The sequence below is a fragment of the Nicotiana tabacum genome, chromosome 6 (genome assembly GCF_000715075.1).
Source record: "Nicotiana tabacum cultivar K326 chromosome 6, ASM71507v2, whole genome shotgun sequence".
NCBI lineage: Eukaryota > Viridiplantae > Streptophyta > Magnoliopsida > Solanales > Solanaceae > Nicotiana > Nicotiana tabacum.
This window is the reverse complement of record NC_134085.1, coordinates 52,037,029-52,053,672: the sequence shown is the minus strand read 5'-3', so window position 1 is coordinate 52,053,672 and position 16,644 is coordinate 52,037,029.

The following is a 16,644-nucleotide window of genomic DNA, read 5'->3' as shown; positions in this document are numbered from 1 at the left end:
GTGACAATTTTATAGCTGAAGAAAAAGCTGTTTGGCTTTTTAAGTAGTAACAATGTCATTCCTTTTGAGATGAAAGAAGTAAAGATCTGCCGCTTGGATGAATATCACATTTTGTAAGGATGAGGTGGCCCTTCAACATTGTCCTGCGAAATGCGTATTGCCGCCTCCGTTTTGCCTTGTTAATTTTAATATTCGTTCTGAATTTTAATCACAAGTTTTTATAGGTAGAAATATATTAATAACGTCTGAAAAATTTTATAACTGAAGAAAAAGTTTGTTTGACTTTTTAAGTAGTAACAGTGACATTATTTTTTGAGATGAAAGAAGTAAAGATCTGCCGCTTGGATGAATATCTGAACTTGAAAATGGAGTTCACAGGATGAGGTGCCTCTCCAACATTGTCCGGAAATGCCTATTGCGGCCTCTGTTTTGCCTTTGTCAATTTTTGTTATCTGTATTCTACAACCTCATTTAATCCCTTTAAATGCATACCTCTAAATTGCTCCGATGCGAAGAAATTACTCAGATGAATCTATTTTCTTGATCTTTTTTTTGGGGGGTGAGGGGGGGGGGGGGGAGGAGGGGGAGGGGGAGATAAGCATCAGTATCCATTAAAGGTTTTGAAATAACAATCGGGCATTTAAGGGAAGAAATTCTAAAGCCTGACCAGATTTCTTACAAGTGAAAATAAAGTCCTACCGAAAAATGAAGATAAACTATAACTGACCTGAAAAATTTTCTACCTTAGACAACAGTGTCGGAACAAATATTGAGAAATCTTTCCGCAACGCGGACACATGGTAGATACTGTTTACTAGCTGAAAAGTGAATACATACATTTTTTTCGTAAATAATGGAGTAGCATCTATTTTGTTCGGGACAAGGTGGTTGTGGCCTCTATTAAGGATAAGATGCGGGAGTGCGACTTAGGTGATTTGGTTACGTGAGGAGGAGGAGCACAGACGCCCTGGTGAGGAGGTGTGAGAAGTTGACATTGGAGGACTTACAGAGAGGTAGAAGTAGGCAAAGAAGGGGTGGGGGAGATGTGATTAAGCAAGACATGATAAAGCTTCAGTTGACCGAGGACATGACCCTTGATAGAAAGGTATGAAGGTCGAGGATTAGGGTAGTAGAGTAGGTAGTCTAGGGTGTTCATAATAGTAGTATTGGCACGCAGTCTCGCTTTCTGTTGGTAGTAGTTTTTTATGACTAACCGTTGTTTTCTTTCATTGTTGATCACCTTACTATCTTGTTTTTATTCTGCTTTTATATGACTTTTTCGTACTCTCCTTTCTTGTCTGTATTTTCATTAATGTGGTGTTTATGCTTTCCTGAGCCGAGGGTCTATAAAACAACCTCTCTATCCTCACAAGGTAGGGGTAAGATCTGCGTACACACCACCCTCTCCAGACCCCACAGTATGGGATAATACTGGGTATGTTATTGTTGTTGTTGCATCTATTTTGTACTTTTGGTCGTAGCAGTTGACAATTGCAAATAAAATGGAAGAACTACTTTAGCTTTCTTCGACAAGTTTATTTTTCAAATGTATCACTCTGTCTTAGCAGTTCGCTCGAATCCAAAAAATATTGTATATATTCTCATTTGAATTGTAGGAAAATGTGAATTAAAAAATAAATAAATAAAGAATTTCATTCAAAATGTAGAAAAGAGCAAGTAATAAACTAACAAAAAAACTGAAACATAAGATAAATACAAGAAAAGAAAGAAGAGACGTGTTCAAACATAAACAAAAATATTACATCATGAAAATCTTGCATCTAAGGTTGTCCATTCCAATATCAGCTTCACAATTTGACAAAGTGAAAAGTTGTCCAGACATCGATTAAACAGAACAATATTATGCAAGTGGTAGAGCATGTTGGACGTTGTCACTAATTACCAACTAGTGAGTAAACAACAGTCATTATAAGCAAGCAGGTATTATTGACTCATAAATATTCTAGAATTCAAAAGATGTAAGTCTTTTCCATCTCCTTTGTTCACTTCCCCTAAAAATTACTCTCGCCATCGTCAGGTCTTACTGATTTAGACATCAGAGCATAACCCCCAACACATCTGAAATCTTGGTTAGTTTTATGCATTGTTGTTAAGCTGAGTATGTATTATGTTTTGAAGATTAATAAATTTTGTCTGAGAATCAGGTTTTATGTTTCGGTGTTGCTAGGCTGTTATGCATATAAGAAAGATGAAAGTCAAGTAAATCAGGTTTGCAACAGGACAGAGGAAGAAAGCTAGTGAGACGCGAAAGGTTATCCTTCCCATGTGAGTAGGCATTCCCAGGAGATCCTATCCGTGTCTTGAAAGGAGTATGCGTTTGGGAGGACTTCGTGTATTAAAAGGAATATGTATTTATGATAAATATTCGTGGGAAAAAAGAAGGTTGCAAAGTTGGAAACAATTAAGGAAACCAAGTCTAAATAGGAGGGGCTTTCCTTAACTAAAATATTCTAGGTATTGGAGCATTAATTGAAGAAGTATTTTGGCCAACCTTGCATCTATAAAAGAAGAGCTTTTGCCACACTTCAAGACTTCTATTGAGAGAAATCGTGAGAATACTTCTGACAATAGCAAGAAAAGTAAAAAGGTCTTCTGAAGATTCAACTCAATCAACTAAAGAACCAGTTCTTGAAGATGAAGCTGCTCGAGTTCTTTAGTTGTTAGGTTGAGTCTAGAGTTCTGAATTGTAACCTATCTGCTTTCATAGAAGTATAATAGTAGGTTATTGTTGAAACATTATTTATGTAAGCTTTCTTGGCTAGAGTTAGTCTGGGAAGGGGTTGCTACAATTGGGTTGAATGTAGGGGTTAGGGTACTAGAATTAGTTCCCTTTGATTATAGAGTTGTAATCTAAAACTGCTCTTCGAAGTTAGTGGAGATTTGAAGAAAATCCTACTGGGTTGGTCGTGGTTTTTACTCCCTTGAGCAATGGGGTTTTTCACATAAAAATCTCCATGTTGATTACTTTTCCGCAATCATTTTTGTTTGTGTTTGTTCGAATAGTTCAAAGAACCAGGGTCTTTGAAAATGCAAAAATAAGGCAAGATACAATATAAACCCCCGTGTCTAAGTGTATTATAAAATAACAATTGGTATCAGAACATGTTCTTTCATATGAGGCTAACACCTTGAAAGGATCCACAATCGCTGCACCAACAGATGCTCAAGAAGGACAATCAACCGTTAGGCCACCACTGTTTAATGAAAAATGCTATGGATGGTGGAAGAAAAGGATGTGTAATTTATTGGAAGGAGAAGACCTGGAACTCTGGGACATAGTTGAGAAGTGGCCAAAGATTCCCATGTTGTTTGATGACAAGGATGTCCCCACTAGACCAAAGACAAGAGAAAAATATTTTGAATAAGATGCTAAAGGGGTTCAAAAGAATGCCAAAGCTAAGAAGATTCTGATATGTGAAATTGGTCTCCGATCAATAGAATCTCCGCTTGTAGAGATGCAAAAGCCATATAGGATACTCTGCAGTGTGCTCATGAAGGTACCTCTCAAGTGAAGCAGTCAAAGATTGACTTGCTAACTAAGCAATATGAACGGTTTAAGATGGGGAGGGGGGGGGGGGATTATCGTAGAGATGCATACTAGCTCATTTTAATTATCAATGAATTAATATCTCTTGGAGAAGTTATTCCTCGTAACAAAATTATGAGGAAAATTTTGACCATGTTACTACCATCATGGGATAGCAAGGTGAATGCAATCACTAAAGCTAGAAACCTGAATACAATGACCTTTGACGACCTTAGTGGAAACTTGGAGACTTATGAGTTAAAGATCAATCAAGATTGCCTAGATTAACAAAGTTCTAAACCTCGTAAGACCAAGAACGTGGTGCTCAAGATCACTCACAAATAGGACATCGAACAAAATGATATGTCATTGCTCATTAGATATTTTCAGAGGGCATACAGAAATGTGGTTTCTTAAAAAAAGGTAGTTCATCCAAATCCAAGGTGATAAGTTGGTATTTTACTAACTTACATCTTCTTGATACTTAGACTTTTGCATGATTTTGTTAAGAAACTAAAGCATTTATTGAGATTTATTGGCATATTTCAGGTATCATATGATTTGGAGAAGATACAGAAGAAAATAAGTCAAAATGTGTTAAATTGGAAAAAATGGACTATTGCCAGTTATTGCTATGTGCGATCATAGAAGTCCAAGATAATGAAACGAACACGTCTGTTGCTAGGCGATTAGCTTTGCAGAAGTTGTTGCTGTATGCGATCACGGTTCTCTGTATGCGATCGCATAGCACATTTTCTAGGCAGATTCTGGGCAGAAATGGGATTTCACGTTTTGATCCCCAAGCTATTTAATACACGACCTAGCTCATTTGTAAAATATCTTTGGTCGATCTTTGAATTATTTTTGAGTCTCTTGACTAGAGAAGACAAGTTTAGAATCTAGGGTTCTTGTACACACACTTGGGTCTTGAAGATTGAAGCTTTTGGTTGAGAATTTCTTACCCATTTATGTTCATTTCTTCATTTCTTTGCTTTGTCTATCTAAGTGTGTAGTATTTTTTCCAACACTTGAATCTTGTTCATGGGAATATTCATATTTAAAATGTGGATTAAATATCTTGTTGTGCTTATGTATTGAACGATTTTTATTTATTATGAAGTGAGTTGTTGTTTCTTTAATTATACTTGTTCTTTAATGTTTCTAAAGGGAGTAGCTAACCCTAGGATTCGCCCATTTACTTCGAATTGATTTTGGAAAAGATAATTTATGGATGGAAAAGATTAATTAACTAGAACTTGAGGTGTTAACCCCCACTTTATAGATTCTACCTAGGAAAAGGATTGAACTACTTGTAGCCATATTCGGGTGTGCTTAATCTCTTCATTATTTTAGGGATAATTCAATTAGGAAGTTTTGTTAGTCTTCGGAAGAAGCTAATAAAGAATTATTACCCGAAGCTAATTAACATAAACTTGCTTATTTTTGTAAAATCGTAAAATACATTGGATCGTTACTTCGGTGTAATTCCCAATGCATCCATGCTTGTAGCGATTGATCATTTTACTTGCTTTCTAGGTTGGTTTACATTTTTGCAATTCGTTATAAACATTTCCTCAAAACCATTCTAAGTGTTTGATTTAGCATAATAAGCGATAATTCTCTTACACGCCTAATCGCTTACATATTGTTCTCTGTGGGATTCGACCCCGACTTATAGTTGGCTATATTATATTGTATATGACCATGTCCATTTACTTTTTGGTAGTGAATTTGGACATCATCAAAATCGGCGCCATTGACAGGGAACAATTTGGCATATTTAGGTTGTTTGAGAAGTAAGCGTACGTGCTTTGGTCAAACTTGTGAATATTTGTGTAATTATTTTCTTATCTTTGTTTATTTTTCTTGTTTGTTATTTTGTTTGTTTCTTGTTTATTTTCATAATTTTTGAAAATGGCATCACATAATGAAAATTGGACGGATAGTAGTTGTTCATACTTTGATGACCCTTGTCCTTATTGTGGAAGACCACACTCTTGACAAAATTATTTAAATTCTCCCGAGGACGGATTATACGCACAATCTCAAACCCATGAGTGGAGTATATATAGTAAGTGTGGTGGTAAAAATGGTCATTGGAACAATTGTGCTTATTTGTCCTTCCCTTCCTTGAACCCCACTATGATGATTATACTTCACAATCACTACCTTGCGTCTAACCACCTCTCTTGCATAGTTATACTTGATATCTGTGTGTTCCGTTTTACAATGAATAGGGTCCTTGATAGAGGATATTAAAGCTTCACTGTCACAATAGACTAACACTGGTTTAGCATTTCCTACAATATCTAACAAGTGTTCCAAGAACTTTTTCAACCAAACAACTTCTTGTGCTACTAATGCGAGAGCCACATATTCGTTTTCCATAGTAGATAGTGATACACATAATTGTTTCTTACTACTCTATGATATGGAGCCATCGCTGAGTAAGAAAATATATCATGAGGTAGACTTCCTTTCATCTATATCCCTCCATGATCAGCATCACTGTATCTAACTAATCGCAGATCCTTGCCTCCTAGGTAACAAAGCACATAATAAGGAGTTTCCGTCAGATATCTTATGATCCTCTTTACTGCTTGCCAATGTGCTAAACCTGGGTCAGTTTTGTCATTTGACAACTCTTTTAGATGGGTACTAAAAGAGGAGAGTCGCCACCTAACGATTTAAGGTGTGTTAGGGCACCTATTTGTGAATAACTTTATTTTAACTAGTCTGTGTTACCAAACATCGGATAAGAGCTCAAATTACCTTGAAAAGAAGGTGTTAGGCACTCTTCGAGGTCCATAATTGTGGGTCCCGGTTGAAATTACGCTATGTAGGATTATTGGATTATAGTTGTCCTATTTGATCATTTAAGTGAGGGAAGACATGGGATTAAAAGCTCAACTACGATGTAATACAAGTGCAAAGAAGATTTTGCAGAAAAAGGAATTAAACTATATTAGTAAATGATTAGTTGAAGTTTTTAGAGGTTACAAAATACAACCTAATCATTGTAGGTTCAAAGAACCAAAGGCGTGAATAACAAACATATAAAAAGGGGGTACTAAGCTTTTTAGCCTAAATGATCAACCTGTGAAACATAAATAATACTTCTCAACTCCCTTAGGGTAGGGGTTTCTCATATTATTTAGTAGGCATAGACTATCATCTCCTACTACCTAATTAATATGTTATGTTTGTTTACCTAAAGCGCTCTAGTTCAATTCTAAACAGTGTCCTATGTGTGCACTACATGTCCTTTGCCTATGATCTAGGAGGCTTTGGACCTACTATTTGGGTGATTCTAGACTTTTTAATTAGGGTGATCAAAATGATAAAACTAGGCGCACACCCAAAACAAATAGGACTACACTTATAGACAACAGATGGCTCAAGTTACCCTCCACACATAAGTAGCAAAGCACGCAAATAGGTTTCAGATTATACAATAGGTAGTTTCATAATCAAGGTGTATTATAGTCGTTTAAGACCTATAGACATGGATTCTATATGTCACGACCCAAACCGATGGGCCGGGATGGGTACCCGGTACCTTACTCAACTGAGTACCAATATAACATATCTTTCTTAATACATCATCATATACACATGCATACGGGCCTAATAGGCCAACATGATCCTTTATAAACAAAAAACGTAGGCCGACGAGGCCGTAAAATCTTTTATGTACACGACATATGTCTACAAGCCTCTAAGAAACAAGTCTTGAAATTCAAAAAAGCTACATACTTATCTTACAAATTAGAAGATATATATCTTCAGCACTTAAGAGATTAGGAAGGCTTTTCATAAAACATTCCATTTCAAGAACGTGAACTACTCCATTATATCAAATCTGATTCCATTTCAAAAATGTAATTCCATTCCAAATTTAATTCCATTCCATTCAAACCATAAAGGTAATATAGCAATTTAGTATTCCATTCCATTTAAAGGCTTTAAACAGAAGCAAAAACCCAAACGTTGGAACTAAGATTACATCTCATTTGATATTTGGTCTTAAGGCCAAAAACGTGAGAAGCAGAATGACAATTTCATCCAAATTGCAACAAATCAAGCAAGATTTCGTTCCTCAATTTCAAAGCGCAGAAGCTTAATTCGATTTTTAGGGTTCAATCTACGAAGGTTTCCAACGGAATATTATACGTAGTTTTTCCTACTCCAGGTATATTAAGGCTATCCCTTCTTTCTTTTGGCATGATCCATACGATATGAACGAAACGTGCAAATGCACAAATTCCATAAGTGACTCTACTCATAGAAGTAATAGAAATATCTATGTTCTTTAATTCTCATGTGTCATAATATTTTATCATCTGCTCATGGGTCTCAGAAAAATACGAAAGTTGAAAAGATGTTACTTTATGATATTGCTCAAGAGGCAAAGTGGTCTTATGACCTTCCGAATGATTTTATTGACGTACTTTTCATGCATTGCATTCATGTGCATTGACCCATGACCAGATGGAGTTATATACGCGTATATATGTAAATATATGTATATGGAATGGGAAAAGGTTACGGCGTTATATACGCACCACCACCTGATCAGCTGGTATATGATGATGATGTTGCCCACAGTGGCCGAAATATGATTCAAACGGCGTTATATACGCATATATATATATATATATATAAGTATGATTCAAACGGCGTTATATACGCGTATATATGTATGTATATATGTATATGGGATATGGAAAAGGTTATGGCATTATATACGCACCACCACCTGATCAGCTGGTATACGATGATGATTTTGCCCACAGTGGCCGATATGATATGATGGGATGACCTCAGAGGCTGATGATATTATGAAATATGTACCTATGCACGACATGACATTCATACGCATATGCATGACGTTAAAAGTAATTTATGGTTTGCAAAGTTATTCAGACTTACAGGTTGAGTTATGTACTCTATATGTCTTCCATATCTCTCATGTATTTATTTATGTGCCTTACATACTCAGTACATTATTCGTACTGACGTCCCTTTTGCTTGGGGGATGCTGCGTTTCATGCCCGCAGGTCCCGATAGATAGATCGAGAGCCCTCCAAGTAGGCCATCAGCTCAGTGAAAGATGTTGGTGCGCTCCATTTGCTTCGGAGTTACTCGTTTGGTTAGTATGATTTAGACGTGTATTGTTTGGTATGGCGGGACTCTGTCCCGACCCTTATGACATTTGGATATGGGAAAGGTTATGGCGTTATATATGCACCACCACCTGATCAGCTGGTAAACGATGATGATTTTGCCCACAGTGGCCGATATGATATGATGGGATGCCCTCAGAGGCTGATGATATTATGAAATATGTACCTATGCACGACATGACATTCATACGCATATGCATGAAGTTAAAAGTAATTTATGATTTACAAAGTTATTCAGACGTACAGGTTGAGTTATGTACTCTATATGTCTTCCATATCTCTCATGTATTTATTTATGTGCCTTACATACTCAGTATATTATTCGTACTGACGTCCCTTTTGCCTGGGGACGCTGCGTTTCATGCCCGCAGGTCCCGATAGACAGGTCGAGAGCCCTCCAAGTAGGCTATCAGCTCAGCGAAAGATGTTGGTGCGCTCCATTTGCTTCGGAGTTGCTCGTTTGGTTAGTATGATTTAGACGTGTATTGTTTGGTATGGCGGGACTCTGTCTCAACCCTTATAACATTTATGTATACTTAGAGGCTTGTAGACATATGTCGTGTACATAAAAGATTGTACGGCCTTGTCGGCCTATGTTTTGAGTTTATAAAGGATCATGTTGGCCTATTAGGCCCGTATGCATGTGTATATGATGATGTATTAAGAAAGATACGTTACGTTGGTACTCAATTGAGTAAGTCTAGGCTCTTCCTGAATCAACTACTAACTATTCGTTGGCCTATTCTCATATCCATATTCACGTAATCTTTCTTGGGTTATTTCCTTTGTCTTAACTTACCTCACGTACTAGCTCCTTATCTATCAATAACATCCCGGGCAGGAACCCTTACTTCCTTTTCTTGACGTCGTGCTTACACAATGTTCTGGAACCATAGAATATCTGTAACATTTCACCATCTCATCCCTTTCTCATTTTTATCGCATTCTTCCTTCATTATTCTCTTAATTCTGACTTAATGTCACATCATTCCATATTCCCCCTTTAGGGGTGTACTAAAACTTGGAGTTATGACGATCTGCCTATAGATTTTTTTCCTCTTCATCTTTGCATCCTTTCACATTATCAATGACCCTTACTCGCCTTGCGGTAATCCTTCTAGACTAAGGATAACAAAATCCCTCGCTCGTGATGGTGATACTTAGTTTAACTAGCACATACAGTATCTTAAGCTAAACTTTGCTCACCTTGCTTGCTATAGGGAAGTGTCTCCCTGAATGACCATTCTCTGAATTTTGCATGAATCTTCTTTTGTCATCCATTTTATTATTGTCGGAACAAAATTTGAAATTCCCATGATGCCGAGTACTTTCCAATCGTTCAGTCCCTACTTCATATTTAGTTTATCTTGTTTACCGGTCCATACTGATTTCTGTTACTCTGGGATTAACTCTCCCCTCTGGTAGTCACGTTGGAGTCACGAACGTATTTCTCGAAATGAGGATATAACCTTATGGCCTATATTCTTTTGTTTTCTTAAGGCCCATCACCTTTCGTCTCTTCCTTCATTTGACTATCGGTTCTATAACGCGCTACCATTTTTATCCATGTATCACACGTTATTCATAATGCTTCCTTATCTCTCTTCTCATTACTTTGCTAATATTTTTGCATATCCCTTTTCTTGTGAAAACTTCAATACAACATTCTTTCGCTTTTAACTTTCCTTTGCTCCATCTAGTGGCTCTTCAAGTTGCTTAACGTTCTCGCTTTACTAGGGACGCGAGCCACGCTAAGGTAATATTTATCCCTTCAAGGCTTGTAGTGCATGTCCTTATTAGTACTCATATCTGACTGTACTATTTTATAGTGCACCATCTGGGTGTCTCATAAAGAGATCTATTAGAACATTTGTAATATCCTTCGAAAATGTCAACTAACGCAAACAATTCATCCATCATATATTCTTATACTACTTTTGTTAACTCCCATAGGGCATATCTAGAATAGGTGAGGCCAATTGTATATACATTTGTTATTATTGAATATAACTCAAAAAGCTCATGTTCCTCTACCTCAATTATAAACGTTGTTAACCTTCATTAACTGGGTACCTTGTACCCTTTCACCTTGCTCCTTTTACTTGCTGAAACTTGTACTTATCTTCTTAATCTCTCATTGCCCTTTACCCTTAAGATGGATAGACATTCTTGCCTTAAGGCTTCTTATAAGGAAGCTTACACCCTTTAGTACACACATGGTCTGCTAAAGACCTCACATTTACTTTATTAAAGGCATCATACAAAAATCCAATTCCTCTGACTCAGCTCGTCCACAACTATCTCTCTTTCCAACCTTCATTCTAGATGTAGGTATCGTCTTATTACGAATAATTAAAAAAAATCGGAATTTGAATTCTTATAAGTGAGCTCTACCACACGATCTAGAGTAAGAAGAAAGAGTGACAACCTTAAATGCCCTGTAGCCTCATGCTTATAAGTGTGGTGCACGACACACCCATAAACAAGACTCTACTAGACACGGCTTGTAGACTCCCTAGGATAGAACTGCTTTGATACCACCTTTGTCACGACCTAAACCGATGGGCCGGGATGGGTACCCGGTACCTTACTCAACTGAGTACCAACATAACATATCTTTCCTAATACATCATCATATACACATGCATATGGGCCTAATAGGCCAACATGATCCTTTATAAACACAAAACGTAGGCCGACAAGGCTGTATAATCTTTTATGTACACGACATATGTCTACAAGCCTCTAAGAAACAAGTCTTGAAATTCAAAAAAGCTACATACTTATCTTACAAATTAGAAGATATATATCTTCAGCACTTAAGAGATTAGGAAGGCTTTTCATAAAACATTCCATTTCAAGAACGTGAACTACTCCATTATATCAAATCTGATTCCATTTCAAAAATGTAATTCCATTCCAAATTTAATTCCATTCCATTCAAACCATAAAGGTAATATAGCAATTTAGTATTCCATTCCATTTAAAGGCTTTAAACATAAGCAAAAACCCAAACGTTGGAACTAAGATTACATCTCATTTGGTATTTGGTCTTAAGGCCAAAAATGTGAGAAGCAGAATGACAATTTCATCCAAATTGCAACAAATCAAGCAAGATTTCGTTCCTCAATTTCAAAGCGCAGAAGCTTAATTCGATTTTTAGGGTTCAATCTACGAAGGTTTCCAACGGAATATTATACGCAGTTTTTCCTTCTCCAGGTATATTAAGGCTATCCTTTCTTTCTTTTGGCATGATCCATACGATATGAACGAAACGTGCAAATGCACAAATTCCATAAGTGACTCTACTCATAGAAGTAATAGAAATATCTATGTTCTTTAATTCTCATGTGTCATAATATTTTTTCATCTTCTCATGGGTCTCAAAAAAACACGAAAGTTGAAAAGATGTTACTTTATGATATTGCTCAAGAGGCAAAGTGGTCTTATGACCTTCCGAATGATTTTATTGACGTACTTTTCATGTATTGCATTCATGTGCATTGACCCATGACCAGATGGCGTTATATACGTGTATATATGTAAATATATGTATATGGAATGGGAAAAGGTTACGGCGTTATATACGCACCACCACCTGATCAGCTGGTATATGATGATGATGTTGCCCACAGTGGCCGAAATATGATTCAAACGGTGTTATATACGCATATATATGTAAATATGATTCAAACGGCGTTATATACGCGTATATATGTATGTATATATGTATATGGGATATGTGAAAGGTTATGGCATTATATACGCACCACCACCTGATCAGCTGATATACGATGATGATTTTGCCCACAGTGGCCGATATGATATGATGGGATGCCCTCAGAGGATGATGATATTATGAAATATGTACCTATGCACGACATGACATTCATACACATATGCATGACGTTGAAAGTAATTTATGGTTTGCAAAGTTATTCAGACTTACAGGTTGAGTCATGTACTCTATATGTCTTCCATATCTCTTATATATTTATTTATGTGCCTTACATACTCAGTACATTATTCGTACTGACGTCCCTTTTGCTTGGGGGATGCTGCTTTTCATGCCCGCAGGTCCCGATAGATAGATCGAGAGCCCTCCAAGTAGGCCATTAGCTCAGTGAAAGATGTTGGTGCGCTCTATTTGCTTCGGAGTTGCTCGTTTGGTTAGTATGATTTAGACGTGTATTGTTTGGTATGGCGGGACTCTGTCCCGACCCTTATGACATTTATGTATTCTTAGAGGCTTGTAGACATATGTCGTGTATATAAAAGATTGTACGGCCTTGTCGGCCTACGTTTTGTGTTTATAAAGGATCATGTTGGCCTATTAGGCCCGTATGCATGTGTATATGATGATGTATTAAGAAAGATACATTATGTTGGTACTCAGTTGAGTAAGGTACCGGGTACCCATCCCGGCCCATCGGTTTGGGTCGTGACACTATATGACCACACAGTTTAAAATAGCTCATGGGCAATGTCATCGTCCAGGTTATTGAAATTAAAGATTGCAAGTTATAAAGCCTATAGACATGATCTCTAAGTGATTCACGCAGCGGGGCAGTGAAGCCATTTGAAAACTCATAATTACCCGTGTTTGTGTCACGACCCAAACCGATGGGCCGAGATGGGCTACCGGTATCTTACTCAATCGAGTACCAACATAACGTATCTTTACATGTCATACTATCGTAGATAAATGAGCCGGAAGGCTACCGTGAGATAAGTATAATACAACATGTGATACCCAAAAACTCATACATAACACATACGGGCCTATAAGATCAAAATAACCACTCATATGCTTAACATCTATCTACAAGCCTCTAAGAATACATAATTTTCATAAAGGTCGGGATAGAGTCCCATCATACAAAACAATATACATCTAAATCATACTAACTTACAAGAAACTTTGAAGCAAATGGAGAGCACCAACATCTTCTGCTGCTGATAGACTACTTGGAGGGCTCTCAACCTGTCTACCGAGACCTGCGGACATGAAACGCAACATCCCCAAGCAAAAGAAACGTTAATAGAAATAATGTAACGAGTATGTAAGGATTGAAAATCAGTAAATAAAAGACATGAGAGAAATATGGATTAAAAGACTCGACATGTAAGTCAAAACAACTTTATGAATCTTTTAATATTTAAAATGTCATGTATATGCGTATTAAAGTCATACCATGCATGTGTATATGTGTTCGTAACATCATCAAGCCTCTGAGGGCATCCCATCAACGTATACCAACTGATCAGGTGGTGGTGCGTATATAACGTCGTCACCTTTTCCCATATCCCATATACATATACATATACATATACATATACATATATATATATATATATATATATATATATATATATATATATATATATATATATATATATATATATATATATATACACACACACACACACACACACACACACACACACACACACACACACACACACACACACGCGTATATAACGCCATATGGTCATGGGTCAATGTAAATGAATGCAATGCATAAGAAGTACGTCAATAAAACCTTTCGTAGTATCATAAGACCATTATTCCTTTGATTAATATCATGAAATAGACTTTATCAACTTACGTATTGTGAGCACGTGATTTTTTGCCCTATATGAAATACTCCTACAGAATCCCACGGAATTAGATTTTTCTTTTAATTATTTGCCATTTTAGATTATTGTATATTTTTTCTTAATTATTTACATTTTTCTGTGCATGTTTAATGTTATTAATTCATGAAAATACAAAAATACATTTCATTTGCATTTAGGATTTATTTTTACATTTTTAGGTTAATTAGTAAATTAGTTGTTTTATAAAAGCGAAAATCACAAAAACTAATTCACTTTGCATTTTTAACTTTTTAATTTTAAATTTTATAGCTTTTCTTTTAATTTGGGAATTAATTAATTGTTTTAAATACTATGTTGAGTAATTAATCTAATTTGGTAAGTTAATTTAGTTTATGAATTAATTTAGTTTTTTATCTTTAATTTGAAAAGAAAAAGAAAATCGGAAATTAAAAGAAAATGAATTCAATCAACAAAAGGCTGATTGTTGGGCCAATTTCGCTTGGCCCAGATCATATTCCGCCCAAAAACCCATCTCAATCCAGGCCCAAATCGCCCCTAACCCGGTCTGAATCTTCAGCCTAACCAAACGACGTCGTTCTCACTCCTCTTCATCAGAGCCGTCAATTACATTTGATCAAACGGCCCGGAACTGGCCTTTAGTTCCCCATATAATTGTCTGATCGAGCCTTACCCCCCCTCCCCATTTCATCTCTCTTCACCCGTCCTCTCTAACCTTTAGAGACCGTATGAACCCTAAATCCGCTGCCCTAAAGTCCTCAGCCCCTCCGGTGGCGGTGCCAACCCCAAACCGCCTTAAAAATCACACCCCACAACCCCTAGCTTCTCTTCTTTCCATAGCCCAAAACCACTTCTCTCGAATCCTTCTCCATCTGTTCAAATTTCAGTTCTAAGGTCGAAGCCCTAAACTCCAAAATTGCCTTACCCTCGAATCTGTAGCATGCAAGGTCTAGACCTCTGAGTTGTCAAGTTTTGAAGGGTGATTTAACATAAAAGTAATATTGTTCGTTTGTTTTTGACAAAGAACAAACGATTAACATTGGTTTTATTTAAATCGGGGCGTCCAGTGATGTTCAAGTTAATTAGGTAATTTTTTTTTCATTTTATTTTCTATCTGTTTTTGTTTCACTTTTTATTCCTTTTCTTTTCTTCTCCTCTTCTTTAAGTAGTTTTCTTCTGATTTGAAATCTAGTAAAGGTTCAAATTATGAACCTAGGTCTTTCCCTTGGTTGGTTTGTGGTAGTATTTGTTCCGTGTGTTTTCCAGTTCTTGTCCAATTTTAAAGGTTGTTTGTTGTTTTTGTTTGGATTATTCATTTGCCTTGCTTATTTGTTATTCATGTCGGTTGGTTTCTGATTTTTGTTTAGTCCATTAGCTTAATTATGTTAATCCGAGAGTCCTTCATGTTCTAGTCTTATAATTAGTTTAATTAGGTTTTGTTTTGATTTGGTCATCTAGTTTAATTCTAGCTTATTTATGTTAGTTTAAAAATCAGTCATTTAGATAGGCTTTTGATTTTTAAATCATTTAAGTTGTTCTTCTTCTGCTTTTCATAAATCACTGAAACTGATTTCTGATTTGGGTTGGCCATTTGATTGGGCTTTGGGGTCATTCCTGACCTAGTTTCGAGGGAAGGCCATTCATTTTTTGGTTTGGGTCTTGGGTCAGACCTGACCCATGTGGTCTGCAGAGAGTAAATAATGGAGGTTTAAAGGGTAAGTTAGGAATTTTAATTGAGAGAATCTCTTGTAACTGATTTGGGAAACTTCCTGGAAGGTGGGGTTTGGGTGTAGGTTGACAAATAGAATTTAAAATTGGGGACTAACTTGCAAGAATGAAAATTAAAGAAGGGTAATTGGTAAAAACTTGAAAACAACTCTGTTGCCCTAAAAAGCTTCTATAAAGAGGCCTATTTCTTCACTTTCAAGTCTAATTTTGTGAGATTGACAACCTAAAAACTTAGAAACGACTGAAGAAAATACAAACATTAAGAGAGTTTGAAAAATCAGAAAAGAAAAATACAAAAAAAGTCACCATTACTGTTCTATTGAACTTGGCATTCTCATTGTTCTCTAGTTCTTGAAAATTGCTCTATGTTTCTGGGTTCCAACACATGAAAAGTTGATTGTTGAGCTATTGTTGGTTGCTGTTGTAAGATCTATTGTTGACTGTTGTTGCCCTGTTGAACTACTGCTAATTTCCCCTTCCTCTTTTAAAATTCTGAGTCAGTTGTGGTTGTATTCAGGTACATTTTCAGACCTTTTGGAGTGGATCTGTTGATTGTTAAATAAA